At 43.1% G+C, this 12,960-nt stretch overlaps 2 protein-coding genes across 3 annotated transcripts in view; both read left to right on the forward strand.

Annotated features, from left to right (window-relative positions):
- Nucleotides 1–12,960, forward strand: part of LOC131744510 (zinc finger protein 665-like) — a 341,106-nt gene that overhangs the window by 59,790 nt on the left and 268,356 nt on the right. The gene's annotated exons all lie outside the window — the stretch shown is intronic.
- The window catches only part of LOC131744559 (zinc finger protein 836-like), a 383,402-nt gene that overhangs the window by 29,251 nt on the left and 341,191 nt on the right, over nt 1–12,960 (forward strand). The window lies entirely within an intron of this gene.

Below are 12,960 nucleotides of genomic sequence, written 5' to 3' on the forward strand. Positions count from 1 at the left end.
AGTTAGAAAACTCATTTGCTGAAGCAAAGGCTAAGCTGAAGGCAATGAATCACAAAGTGAATAATGCAGAATGAATTAGTGATATGGAAGATAAAATAATGGAAATCACCCAGTCAGAACAGCAGACAGAAGAACAAAAGAAATAAATGAAAGCAAGATGCAACACCTATGGGATAATATAAAGCATGCCAATTATGCAGAATACTGATCCCAGAAGAAGACAGAGAAAAGAAGATCAAAAATGTATTTGAAGAAATAAAGAGACAAAAAAAAAAAAAAACCCAGAAAAGATCAATAAAACTAAAAGCTGGTTCTTTGAAAAGATAAACAAAATTGATAAACCTTTTCTGAGAAACATGAAAAAAAAAAAGGGGGACAGGTCCCAAATCAATAAAAATCCAAAGTGAAGAAGTTACAACAGATACCACCATAATACAAAAGATTATAAGAAACTACTATGAACAAGTATATGCCAATAAAATGGACAACCTAGAAGAAATGTACAAATTCTTAGAAAAGTACAATCTCCCAGGACTGAACCAGGAAGAAATACAAACTATGAATGGTTTAATTACCAGTAATGAAATTGAATCAGTAATTTTAAAACTCGCAAAGAACAAAAGTCCAGGACCAGTGGCTTCATAGCTGAATTGTACAAAACGTCTAGTGAAGAGTTAACACCTATCCTTCTGAAACTATTCCAGAAAGCTGCAGAGGAAGGAACGCTTCCAAACTGGTTCTGTGAGGCCAGCATCACCGTGATACCAAAACTAAACAAATATATCACAAAAAAAGAAAATTACAAGCCAATAACATTGATGAACATAGATGCAAAAATACTCCAACAATACATTAAAAGGTTCATACACCATGATCAAGTGGAATTTATCACAGTTGTGCAAGGATTTTTCAGTGTCTGCAAATCAGTGTGATACACTACATTAACAAATTGAAGAATATGCTCATCTCAATAGATGCCAAAAAGCCTTTTAATAAAATTCAACGTCAATTTATGATAAAAACTACAGAAAGCAGGCACAGAGGGAACATACATGATAAAGGTCACATGTAACAAACCCACAGCTAAAATTATAGTCAACAGTGGAAAGCTGAAAGCATTTCCTCTAAGATCAAGAACAAGACAAAAGGGCTTCCCTGGTGGCGCAGTGGTTGAGTCCGCCTGCCGATGCAGGGGACGCGGGTTCGTGCCCTGGTCCGGGAGGATCCCACGTGCCGCGGAGCGGCTGGGCCCGTGAGCCATGGCCGCTGAGCCTGCACGTCCGGAGCCTGTGCTCCGCAACGGGAGAGGCCACAGCAGTGAGAGGCCCGCGTACAGCAAAAAAAAAAAAAAAAAAAAAAACTTATTTATACATTTTGCATTCAATAACAGATAATGATTGTTTACATACTTGCCTTTTAATTCAGGTTAAAATGAGTTATAAACCAAAAAATACAGTAATGCTGCCTTTTATATACACCTATGTAGTTATATTACCACTGTTCTTTATTTGTTGCTGTGCCTTTGAGGTACTGCTAGTAGCCCTTCATTTTGGCCTCAAGAATTCCATTTAGTGTTTCATGTAGTATAAATGTGTCAGTGTAAACTTCCTCAGCTTTTGTTTATCTAGGAGTCTCTCAATTTCATTATCCATTTTAAAGCATAGTTTGCCTGATAATGAATTTTTTTATCAAAATTTTTTTTTTTTTTTTTTTTTTTTTTTTTTTTTGTGGTACGCGGGCCTCTCACTGTTGTGGCCTCTCCCGTTGCGGAGCACAGGCTCCGGACGCGCAGGCGCAGCGGCCATGGCTCACGGGCCCAGCCGCTCCGCGGCACGTGGGATCCTCCCGGACCGGGGCACGAACCCGTGTCCCCTGCATCGGCAGGCGGACTCTCAACCACTGCGCCACCAGGGAAGCCCTATCAAAATTTAAATATATCATCAGATTCCTTCCTGCCCTCCACAGTTTCTAAGAGGCTGTTCATTTTATTAAGCATCTTTGTACATGAGAAGTCATTTTCTGTCTTGCTACTTTCTACATTCTTTTTTTGTATTTTAACAACTGACTATATGTGTCTTGCCCAAGCTCTCTATGAATTTATCATACTTGGAGTTCTTTGACCTTCTTGGATTTGCAGGTCACATTTTTAATAAATTTGTGAGGTTTTTCAGCCCTTATTTCTTCAAATATTATTTCTGCCCTTTCCTGTTTCTCCTTTCCTTCGAGGACTCCTATTACGTGTATACTGGTATCCTTGGGAATGTCTCAAAAGTTTCTTAGTCTCTGTTCATGTTTCTTTTTACCACCTTTCTTCTGCTCAGAGTGGATAATCCCAGTTAACCTATGTTCAGGTTCACTGATTCTTTTTTCTGATTGTCAATCGGCTGTTGAAATCCTCCAGGGAATTCTCAATTTCAGTTGTGGTACTTTTCAGCTCTAGAATTTCTAATTCCCTTTATTGATATTTTCTGTTTCTTGAAACAGTTTTCTCCTACTGTCTTTTAGTTCTCTGTCCATGGTTTCCCTTAAGTCTCTGAGTACGATTAAGACAGTAGATTTAAAATCTTTATTTAGTAGCTGTAGTATCTGTGCTTCCTTATGAACACCACCATTAACCCAGTCATCATGCTCAAGCTTCCCCTTCTGGAGAAATGCATGCTCAGAAGCAGCCACTGTGGCGTTTTATTTTTAAATAATAATAAATTTATTTACTTATTTGGCTGCGTCAGGCCTTAGCTGCAGCACACGGGCGACTGCTGTGGCATGCAGCCTCTCTAGTTGTGGCGGATGGGCTCCAGAGTGTGCCAGCTCGGTAGTTGCGGCACAGGGGCTCCGTTGCCCCCGCGGCATGTGGGATCTTAGTTCCCCGACCAGGGATCAAACCTGCGTCCCCTGCATTGGAAGGTCGATTCTTAACCACTGGACCACCAGGGATGTCCCGGCCTTTTCTTATAACAGTAAAAACTGTAAAGGACCCATTTATCTTCATTAAGAGAATGCTCCACTGAGGATACAAAAACGAAAGTCATCTCTATGTCTATTCATGAAAACAAGTCTAAGATACGTGGTATGTAGATATTTAAATTTGAAGAATAAAATACCATAACAAAACATTTAGTAAAGAATATTTTCTAAAATCACATTTCCATATATAAATGTACTGCTGTAAGATTTGCACTGAGAACGAACATTGGTTTCTGAGGGAGACAGTAAGTGATGGTGATAAGATGTGACAGGGAAGGGGATATTTTACTTCTTAGTCTCTAAACTGCATCGCTGTGTGAAGTTGAATTACAGAACTATATCTATGAAGTGTTTAAAACAAAAAAAATAACACTGAACAACAAGCAGTAGAATCATAATTTGGCTCCAGTCTGTCTGATGACAGAAATTTGTGCTCCTATGTCTTGGCTAAATTATAACCATCTAAAACACATGCTGGGACTTCCCTGGTGGTCCAGTGGGTAAGACTCCACGCTCCCAATGCAAGGGGCCCAGGTTCAATCCCTGGTTGGGGAAGTAGATCCCACATGCATGCCGCAACTAAAAAAGATCCTGCATGCTGCAACCAAAGATCCTGCATGCTGGAACGAAGACCCCACGTGCTGCAACAAAGACCTGGCACAGCCAAGTAAATAAATGAATCAAACACCTGCTGCGTGAGAGTCCCTACGTGCACAGGAGGGTCTCTGTAAGACAGACGTGCTGTGAATAATTTTTAAAACCCTTATTGTTAGATAACACCCTGTCTATTATCTATTTCTGTTTCTCAAATTCCCATTTTACTTTACAGTACTAGTATTACAGAGTGAAAACCACTGATCACTCCTTTTATTTCAAAGGCACTTATAAAATCTGACAAAGCACGTTTCCCCATATCAGTCTCCCAGTCTAGACCTCCTCAGGTACTTGTGCACAGCAGTACATCACTTACATACGGAGTCTCTTTCATCCTGGTTTAGACGGAGCTGAAAGGGCGTCCAGAAGGGTGCACTGACCAGTCCTCACTGCCCTAGCGCACCGACACCACGGAGCCTACTCCCCACCTCCAGTCCACGCCTGAGTATCAAACCCGTCACGGGGTGACCACCTGAAAGGGGGCTCTTCCCAAGTTCCCCGTCACCGGCTCACAGTGACATGGAATCTGCAGGGAGGTGAGAGGAGACTGAGGGAAGGCCCTGTGTGGGAGTAAATATTTTAGACAGGAAACTTCAGAGACCAAGAAGCTCAGCGCGTCCAAAACGTGTCATTTTAGGAAGGAGAGAACAGTCCACAAAGAATATGAGTGTCACCTGGGAAAGGGCCATTCCTTCTCCTTCCTTTCCTCTTCCTCTGGGCTTCTTTCTCAGGTAGGGTTATTCTGTGTGACGAAAATACGTTCTTAAATGCTTAGAATCAACATGCCTCCCTCCCCTGCCACAAGTATACACACAGGGAGAGCCTTAATATGGGGGAGAGAAGGACCACAGCGACAGGAGGAATGCAGACAAAATCACCTCCTGTAAGGAGACCAGTCAGTGAGCCCGTCACCCACTTCTTCAGGAAGCCCTCCCTGCTGCCGCTGGAACGCCCACTGCGCCGCAACCGCGCCGTCCTCGTGCACTTGGCCCTCAGCCAGAGGCAAGTGCCTCGTCCCAGCCCCTGGCGCCTCCCGAGGAAGCCGGCATCCAGTGACTGGCTGACGCGGGATAGGATGCTTGTCCCACCCGACACGCGGGAGCAGCTCCAGAGCTCCCTGCTGAAGCTACACTGAAGACTCCAGATTTTTGTCCTGAAGGCGATGGGAAACCCCAAGAGGGTTTAATGCCAAGAGATGACACAATGAAACTTAAGATTTACCCTAAAACCTGTAATTATACTTGTTTCTTCAGCCTAATGAGTGGCACAGTATCTATTCTTCCAGGGAACAACGTATCATCTTCAATTACTCCATCCTTCCCTCTTACCTACACCTAATAAATCATCAACTGACACAGACTCTACCTTCTCAATAGGTTTCAGATTCATCCTTTCCTTTCCTATGATGCTTTTCACCCCATGCCCGTGCGTACACGTCACTCAGATAATTTCAAAGATCTGCGAACTTTCCCTTGCCTGGGATTTCTTCTTCCTTCAATCCATAATCCAGATCCTTAGGAGAGTTCACTATTTAAAATGCAACACTGACCTATTACTATCTTGTCTTAGCCTCTCAATGACCTCTTCGTGTCAAAAGGATCAAGTCAAGCTCCTTAGGAGAGACTATGTCCGGAGTCCCCTGGTGACAGGACCCCCGCTTTGCCTGCATTTCTTTCACTCTCTGTGTCCAGCTCTGCATCCAAGCAACGTTACAGGATGCTAATATTCTCTTCTTCACTCCGACAACACACTTACTTACTTTCTTTTGGAATGCTGCTTCTCCTTAATTAGCTGTTGAATTAATATAAACTATTTAAATCCAACTTGAATAATAAAAATAAACTAAGATGAAATGGCTGTAAGAGTTGCCTCTCCTGATTCTTTCTCTTCCCCTAACGGTCCCATTTAATCCCACCCAGAAAGAATTATTCACCTCTGCAGTTTACTCACGCTTCTATTATTTCATTTAACAAGGTATGTTTTACAATATTCACATATCTATTTTCCCTAAAAGAATGTAAGCTCTGTGTAAAAGGGAACATGTTTTCCACTCTGGTAGCTTGCATTCGGTTCCACGTGCTGGCAACCGTCTGCTGAGATCTCTTCTGAACATCATTGGAAAGCCTACCTTAGAGTAACTGACTTACCCAGCTCCTCATCATTCAGTGGGGTCTGCTTATAGGCCATTTGAAACAAGGCGTTTGAGTGGTAAGACGTGATCCTTCTTTAAAAATTGAATATATTTATTTATTTGGCTGCGTCGGGTCTTAGTTGCGGCACGTGGGATCTTTTTAGTTGCGGCATGAGGAAGCTTTAGTTGCAGCACGCGGGCTCTAGTTCCCTGACCAGGGATTGAACCCAGGTCCCCTGCATTGGCAGCACGGAGTCTTAGCCACTGGACCACCAGGGAACTCCCGAGACGATATCCTTAATCATGTCACACTCGATGAAAACATAATTATTAAGAAAGAAATCTCTGTCTGCGTTTCGATGTCTTACCGGCAATAGGCTGTTGACACTGAATGAGCAGAGGCAGGTGTAACAGCAGAAGCAGGCACACACCAGTTGGTAGATGTCACTGTGCTCACAGCCATGTTACTGTCCCAGGGATATCACTTTATTATGAATATCATTCGATTACTTTCCTATTGGATTCCTAGTGCTAACGTCTGTCTGCATACCAGAAGGTGCGAGGACGTGCTCCCAACACGTCCGCTGGGGCAACCGCGCGCGTTATCTACAAGGTGGATCCTATGCCGGCCGGGACTGGAACCACGTCAGCAAATGTGAGGCTGTACTAATACCTAAGGAGCTGGGCTAGGCCGTGCTGATGGGGTATTTTCTATCTTCAGCAAGTAGCCTTCTTACCCCCTCAATGTCATCAGAGTAGGAACTGTTCTCCATTGGACTGCGTTACCTGCCCACTCATACTCTCCTTGATACTGATTAGCGTGGAGACACCCAGCAGCACATCCAACACTACAGGTTTCCACAAACGCATGGTCTAATCTTTTCTTCATAACCTCTGCCTTCAGTATAACATACTGTGTATTTGTTTATGACAAACATCATAAACCAATAAATACTATGTTGTTCTGCACTCAGTTACAGTGCTCCAGTGTTTATGTGAAGACTGTAATTAAGCAATTATTCAAAAAGTTGTCTCAGGTCCTTTGGCTGAGTTCTGCTTTCTCATATAGGCATCCTACGTTGTCAAAGGTTCTTCCTAAAATTTGGCCCAAAGTCCAAAACAGAATATTCTACTGAAGAGATGAAGGACCAACCATCTGTTTTTATGATATTGATAGCGAATGTTGCATTTATATCCATGTATTCGAAAGTCACATTAGCTTTTTTGTTGTTTTTTTGAAGTATAATTGATGTACAATACATGTTAGTTTCAAACATACTAAATAGTGATTTGACATCTGCATACACTATGAAACCATCACAAGCCTCAAAAAGAGAAAAAATATTTACCCCACGATTCATAGAGAAAGAAGCTGAGAGTCATCATGTCTCTTTCTCTGGGCTTATGCACCTGCCTCTTTCTTAGTGGAATTCATTATTGTTGGAGGACTAGGACATGTTTCAAATTCCAATGATAACTGGGCACACATCCAAAAAACCTGCCAAATGCAAACACAAGGCCAATTTTCAAAATCATTTCAGGGATCCCATTTGCTCAGACTCTGAAAACCTGGTCTGCTCTTAACATTCTCCATGTTATAGGTGGTACATGAGACTCAGAGGGGAAGTAATTTTACCAAGTTACCCTGAAGAAGTCTGAGTTGAGTGAGCAGTACTGAGTGTAAGTGGTGGCTTGTATAGGTTTAAGTACAAAGAGTTTGTCCTAATTCCAGATTACCTTCCATATTCCTGAGCAACAGAAGCTTCTCTTTCAGGGGTTTAATCAAACCCAAACATTTAATTCCTCTACTCCCAAAAGAAACAGAATCAAAAATACAAAATTATAAATGGTTATTACTGCAGGAAGCCATGAAAGAGAGTCGCCTGTGGAGATGAGCTCCGAGCAACCTCTTCGTCATGAACAGATGGGCTCTGTTGGAACAAAGTTCCACATCAATCCAGCCCATCCTGGGACATCCCTGGTGGTCCAGTAGTTAAGACTCCACGCTTCCACTGCAGGGGGTGCGGGTTCTATCCCTGGTCAGGGAACTAAGATCCCACACGCCGCGTGGCGTGGCCAAAAAATTAAAAAACAAACAAAAAATCCAGCCCACCCTTCAACATCTGCACAGAAGGGACAAAGGGGATTAGAGGGGAACACCTACTTAGCTGGAGCCTTTGGCTCAGAGCTCGCTAATTTAGCAAATCACTTAAGGGAAGAAAGCAGCTACTGAATGTTAAACTAGTTAAACTAGGTTTTTTTTGTGTGTGTGTGTGTGTGTACTTTATTTTTTTATTTTTATTTTTTTTTAACATCTTTGAGTATAACTGTTTTACAATAGTGTGTTAGTTTCTCCTTTACAACAAAGTGAATCAGTTATACATAAACTAGGTTTTGAATGTTAAAAGATTATCAACATCCTTAACCACACGCATAGTGAAATACTGTAAAGTTATTTACCAGACATCAAAGAATAGTTTCAAGTTAGGATAAAAAGCATATAAACCTCATAATCTAAACAATAAAATTTAGAGGGAAAACAATCTGGGAATTTAAAAAATATCCAGGGCCTTTCCTAGTAGTCCAGTGGCTAACACTCCGTGCTCCCAATGCAGGAGGCCCGGGTTCGATCTCTGGTCAGCGAACTAGATCCCACATGCCGCAACTAAGAGTTTGCACGCCACAACTAAAGTTAATCCCATGTGCTGCAACTAAGACCAGATGCAGCCAAATAAATAAATATATTTAAAAATATATCCAGTGGGTTCTGAGATTAAGTTAAAACAAGCGTGAGGATACATCAAATTTAGAAAAGGAGGGCATGAGCCACAGTAGAAAAGGGAGAGGAAAACAGTACTGTTAATGACGGCCATTTTAAAAAGCACCATGTGGTGACAGACATTTTCCCCCATTTTTTGAAAGCTAAGAGAAGGACCTGGAATTGACTGAGCTTAGCTCTGCCCCCTGGATCAACAGGGATTGTGAACGGACTTACCATCTGATGCAATAATTGGGAGCAGATCTGGGGCGCCACCCCATCTCCAGAGCTCCCTGCTGCAGCGATATTGAACAATTTGTCCCGAGGGTGATGGGAAACATAAAAGATTTAATGGCAAGAGATGATGCAATCAAACTTGATTTACCCCTGATACAGCGACAGACAAGCTGAGAAAAAGGTATGCCTCCATCTCTGGGCCTGTGCCCCTGCCTCTTTTTTAAGCATTTTCCATAATTGCTGGAGGACTGGAATATGTTTAAAATTTCAATTATAACCAGGCAAACTGGTCTCCTCTATCTTCTCCATGTCACAGGTGGGTACCCTGAGGCTCAGAGCAGGAGTAATTTTACCAAGTTACCCTGAAGAAATCTGAGTTAGGTGAGCAGAACTGGGTAGAAGTGGCAGCCTGCATAGGTTTAGGTAGAAAGGGTTTAAACGTCCCAATTCCAGATTACCTTTCATATTCCTGAGCAAGAGAAGCTTCTTGTTCATGGTTTAATCAAATTCAAATGTTTAATTCCTCTTTTCCAGAAAACATTATCGTCAAAACATATGAAATTACAAATAGTTATTCCTCCAGAAAAACAAGAAAGAGGGTCACCCGTGGAGATGAGCCCTATCAATCTCTTCATCATGAACACATGGGTTCTGTGCGAACAAAGCTTCACATCAATCTGGAAAAGGCTGGAACCTGGGACCCTTGGCTACAGTGCCTGCACCTGGACAAATGTGTCCTGAACACGGAATACAAAAGAACCATAAGGCACTAAAAATAACCGCATACATGCACAGCTTGGGCAAACAGCTTATGAACAACAAGATACAAAAAGGCCAAAACCCGACGGCCACTTCCGAGGTGCTGAGAGCAAAAGCAGGGTCCTGCACGTGATCCCTGCACACGGCACCACCAAGGGGGTGGGCAGACCACCCAAGCTACACCTCTGGCCCGACCCACCGATCTGATCTGCCCCTCCCTCACCCCCTTTAAGGGCCCAGCTCGCACCACACCCCCCCATCAGGGGGCGAGCAAGGGCACCTGTTTCTTGTTCTCACTCGCTTGTGCTGAAGCACGAGTCCCAGTAAAGCTTTGCCTGAAATTCCTCGTCTGGCCTGTTACCAATTTCTACTGATTAGAGTTCAAGAGCCCAGGTTAGTAACAAATCCAGCCCATCAGTTAATATCTGCACAGAAAGGACAAAGGGGACTTGGGGGGACAATCTACTTAGTTGGACACCTAAACTCAGAGCTCACTAGTTGAGCAGATCACTTAAGGGAAGAAAGAAGCTACTGAGTATTAAGCTAACTGGTTAAACTAGGTTTTCAGTGTTAAAAGACAATCAACACCCTTACCACATGCATAGTGAAGTTATCTACCACATATCAGAGAATAAATAGTTCCAGTACAGAATACAGCAGAAAGCATATAAACCTCATAATCTGAACAATGAAATTTAGAGTGAAAATAATTTGGACATTTAAAACATACCCAATCGCTTCTGAGATTAAAGGTAAAACAAGCGTGAGGATACGTCAACTGGCATGAGTCAATGAGCCATCAAAGAAAGGGGGGGTGATGGCAACAGTACTGAGGAATGGGCGGGGGGAGGGGAGCCGGGAGTCACACAAAGGCTTGAGAAAGGGAGTCAGAGCAGGAAAACGTCGCTGCAGGAGGTCAGTGTCTCTACGCACCGAAAGCAGAAAGTTGGGGCCGGCACCCGCCTCCGAGCGATTTAAACCGGAGCCGGACCCACACTCCCAGGACCGAACCGACTCTTCCGCCGACGCCGCGAGAGGCGAAAGGGGCGGACTCAGAGCGAGAGCGACGACCGCGTTCAAGGGTTTTTAACTTACCGGGAGACCCCCGAAACCGAGGTGTGGAGAAGCGGGGCGTGAAGATTGCATAACGCCGTTAGTTTCGGACCCAAAAACCGAGACTCGACTGGCGAGTGAGGGCCCCTCGTTCCGGGTCTGCACCTCACTGCGCGTGCGCAAGGAGGCGAGTCGAGAGCGGGGCCACTAAGGGGCGCGTCAAAGGACGTTCCGGTGGGTGGAAGCGGTGTTTGAAGGCTGGGCGCAGCCTGTGGACGCCGGGTACGGCCTTCGAACCCGCCCCTGGGAGAGTCTGGTCTGTTCCTCTTCCCTCCGGAGAGCCTCTGCTTCTCTACTTTGGATCCTCTGAACTGGTCTGGTGTCCTCTGGAGCCAGGCTAGGTGCAGAGGCGGAGAGTTGAGAACAGTCGGCGAGCAAAGACGAGAGCCCTCTGAGCAGCGAGGCGCTGAGAGCTCTGGGACCGGGGGAGGGGGCGGGGCTCGAGGTTGTGGGCGTGGCCTGATCCGGGAACTTCTGAGACCCCCGGCGGTAAACACGTTCTTATTAAGCGAAAGCCTGAGTTTTAGGTAAGGTGATGGAAACTGGACTGTGACAGGAGAGGCAAAACTGTGCCTGTGCGGAATGTGCCATTTTGCACTCCCCTGCAGAGCATAATTTTCATTTCTGTTCCCTGTTCGCTTGGAGGCATCAAAAATCACTGAGGAAAATGTTCAACCCCAAAGCAGTCACTGTCTGAGGGGCTCTGTTGGGGACTGTGAGCAAGTAACTGGCTACACAGTCAGGTGCTTGAGAACCAAGACTTAGTGAGCAATTCAACCGGACTTTTTTTTCCTCCTTGTTGTCTTTTTAACATCTTTATTGGAGTATAATTGCTTTATAATGGTGTGTTTCAACCATATTTTTTTATCCTTTGACCTTTATCTTGCTATAGGATGTGATGAATAAGACCCTTTCTTATTGTGATAGGAATTTCCATTTCCCGAATATTAATGTCTCCACTGTAGGTTTTGCTACTTATTAACTTTTCATGTGCACTTTGGCATATTTCTTAATTTTTAACTTCATTGATCTACCAGTCATAAATAAACGTGTCCCCTATGGATATCCACTTTCTTTTGGCTTCTCTTTTGTGGCTATTCTTACTTGTTCTTTATTCCGTAAGATTTTTCGATAACATCACTAGCTTCAGAAACTGAGTGTCTAATGTTCAAATTTTCAAAATTAACATACATTTATTATCTTTTGAATTTTCCTTGGGGTCATTATACGTTGGACTTCAGTCTAATTCTGTTAACTCTGGAAAACAGCAAAGGTAAAAGGACTCCTTTCCCCTTTTAACAGCTTTCTTACTAAGAACCACTCCTCCCCATTAGTTTCAATGTTTCCTTTGTTTACTTAGGAACCACCCAGATACAGACCCTCCAAAATCCCACCCTTTGCCTCATCAACGATGACCGAATTGTTTGTCCTCCTTGATCACTCGGAACAATGCTTGTAAACATGATTTAAGCAACATTTGCTTACGTTTTTCTCCTCCCAAGGCCCCTGAATTTTGGACCACTCTCGAGCACTGTAATTCAGAAGAAGCCTGTTGCCACACCATCCACTCCCAAGAGTAGGTGACTTAAGGGTAAAACGTTCCCTGATCAACTGTGCGCCACGCCACCTGCTCATTTATTCTGCATATGGGATTTTTTCCCTAGACTTGTTTAGCCCTCAGTGTAAATGAAAAGTTCTTTTCTGTCTGGTTGTTGAGACTTTTCATATTTTGTGGTTGCAGCACTCTCTCTAGTGTCATAATCCTTTGGAATAAAATCTCTCTTTACCTAAATTTGACAGTGGTGAATATTTTAGTTGTTCCATCTGTGCTCAAAAATGTATACTCTTTAGTTTTCTAGCACAGGGTTTAATATATATACACAGGTCAAACAAGATCGTTGTGTTTTCACATTTTTGACCATTAATAATTTGCATCTGTTTCTTAATATTATGAGACGTTTCAAAATCTATTGATTGAGGAAATGTCCTTTTCTTGTGAATATGTCCATTTTGCTGCCTTGAAATTATTAAAACAAAACTCACCAGGAACAAAATGGATTCATGACTTCTGCCTATTATTAGTTTCTCCTGTAGTGTTCTGTGTTTGCTGAAAAATCCCACTATTAACTCCATGCTGAAATGTCTTTGTTGCCAACATGACTAGTTAGCAATATAACATAATACGAAGTAATCTACCTTATAAAGATCCTGAAGTCTATCCTAGTCACTAGATCTTTCATAAATGTGATGACATATCTTCTATTCATATGTGTGCCATGCCAAGACATTCTGCTCATTTTTATGAGAAAATATTTAAATACACTACTTACCCTATCCAAACAAT

Source organism: Kogia breviceps, chromosome 18, assembly GCF_026419965.1.
Source record: "Kogia breviceps isolate mKogBre1 chromosome 18, mKogBre1 haplotype 1, whole genome shotgun sequence".
Taxonomy (NCBI): Eukaryota; Metazoa; Chordata; class Mammalia; order Artiodactyla; family Physeteridae; genus Kogia; species Kogia breviceps.